This window comes from Cryptomeria japonica, chromosome 5, assembly GCF_030272615.1.
Source record: "Cryptomeria japonica chromosome 5, Sugi_1.0, whole genome shotgun sequence".
In the NCBI taxonomy this organism is placed as follows: domain Eukaryota; kingdom Viridiplantae; phylum Streptophyta; class Pinopsida; order Cupressales; family Cupressaceae; genus Cryptomeria; species Cryptomeria japonica.
In genome coordinates, this window is record NC_081409.1 from 227,341,266 (window position 1) to 227,343,827 (window position 2,562).

Sequence of the window (2,562 nt, forward strand, 5' to 3'; positions counted from 1 at the left end):
GTTGTTCTTGTCAAGTTTTGACAATGCTGCAACAATAACGTGTTATTTGTTGTTAAGGTTTGAAAAGACCTTTTAGAAACTTATACCCTGCTCTTTTTCACTCAGTAGACTTGATTACTATCATTTTATTTGGTACTAGGTATGACTATCTACTAGCTTTACTGTAGACTGCAATCTCTCTAGACTGTATTTTCTAAGTGTTGTTGTTCTATACTTGACCATCTTTTAGGAAAACATAGCTTGAAATGTCCAAAACAATTAATGAATGTGTTGGGTCTCAAATCAATAGATTGGATAGGTTCTAAGGAAATGTCAACTCCTATGATCAAACCCTCCAATTGACTTGGCCAACTTATAGAGTGAACCTACTTTGTTACTAACTCTCTCACTTTAGGCTCTACAGGACCTAGGCAGGTATACCTACTCACTAGTTGTTTTCAATGACTAATGCTTTTTATAGCAGATTAAGTATCTTGATCTGATTTCTTCTGTACTTATTTTTGATGTAGTTTTCTTCTATTTTATTGATATCACTTTTTCAATGAGAATGCTTCTTTCAGTGAATCTTCTTTATCTTGCATCGATGATATTGTTTCTTCTGGTTATATCCTTGAAGACCTTTTCTTGTCAATGAGAACCATCTCCAATTTCCTCGATATCTTTTATCAATGGAGTTACTATCTTCGATGAGTCCTTTCTAAAGTTCATTGGCATTTGCTTTCTTTGATGCCGTTTTTATATCGATGAGACATTGCTGGGTCTCATCGATACTGTTTGAATCTTAGATACTTTGATAGAATGCTTTTAGAATTGTTCGATAACTTATGGGTTATTACGGTATCAATGAAAATGATGATTTCTTCCAAAGAGAGATGGCTTCTATCGATGAAACCATGTGTATCGAAGACATGCCTTTTAGTCTCCTCGAAACTCATTCTCATTGAAATCTTTTTGTTGTTTTTCGGGTTTCATGTCGAAGAGACTCTGGACTTGGTGACTTCTTTTGTCCTCCCATCAAAACTCATATCCTTATCGATATCATTCATCGATGTAGTTTGCTTTTGTTTTATCAATATCACTTTTTTGATGAGAATGCTTCTTTTGGTGAATCTTCTTTATCTTGCATTGATGATATTTTTTCTTCAAAAACCTTTTCTCATCAGTGGGGGCCACCTCTACTTTCTTTGATACCTTTTGTTGGTGGGACCATCGCTTTTGCTGAGTCTCTTTACACCGATAGTGTTATATCCTCGAAGACCTTTTCTTGTTGATGAGAACCATCTCCACTTTCCTCGATATCTTTTATCGATGGAGTTACTATCTTCAATGAGTCCTTTCTAAAGTTCATCAGTGTTTGCTTTCTTCGATGCCCCTTTTATATCAATGAGACATCGTTGGGTCTCATCGATACTGTTTGAATCTTAGATACTTTGATAGAATGCTTTTAGACTTGTTCGGTAACTTATGGGTTATTACGGTATCAATGAAAATGATGATTTCTTCCAAAGAGAGATGGCTTCTATGATTTAATTTCTCAAATCAAGATATTTTACTTAATTCAGATTTGATGCTCAACAGAATGACTACACTATCACCAATCTATCTTGAAGATTTGACTACTCTTTACATTATGATTATGATTGTCATGATATTTCTGGAGACTCCTCTATCCCCATATGAAACCCTTTGTTCCAACAAATCAATGATTTGAACTTGACTGTAACTTTATAGTGATCACTCTCTTTGTATAGTAAGCTTGCTACTTTCTCAACTTTTGATATATTGGAGGCTCCTAGGATGGTTTCTATCTTATAGTCATAATACCTTGCTACATTTTGCAACTATTCTATGTTTATTTGTTTTCCACTCTTAACTCATAGTTTGACCAAATATGGTTCATCTTGGAATCAATGCACATCAGTTATAATCAGATTATATCAGTCTCCATGGTTGCAAGACTTGAAGAAGGATTCTTATCATCAATTAGATGCATACTTTTGGGAATATAGAAAGACCAAAAAATATATTAGAACCGTATATTTTGTTGATTCATAATATGATGTGTTAATTTAGCTAAATAAGGGAACCAATGTTGTATTAGGTTTAATTCCATGATGACATTTGAAGCTTGTTAGAGATAGGGGATTTGTAGTAGTTGGCTTGTTAGGTTATGTCACAATCCCATGAAGGTCTTTGTAAACCGTTAATGTCAGTAGACATGAGACTATTATGTAATGAATTGGATCAGCTAAACCTAGAAGTTCTATAACCAATGAATCAACTGACTCAAGTGTATGTTAATTATCTTATGATGGTCATTTATGACCGTTATTCTTAGTAGACATTAAGCAGTTCGCTAGATAGTTGGTTAGTAAACTAGTGAATTAGTTGGCTCAACTGTATGCTATTTATCATATGATGGTCGCTAATAACCATTATTGTTAGTACACATTAAGCAGATGGCTTGTTTAGATGGTTGGTAACTAGTGAGTTTGTTGAGCTCAAGAGTTGGATGTACAAGTCGAGCAAGGGAGGTGAACACTAACAATGCATTGGTGCTTG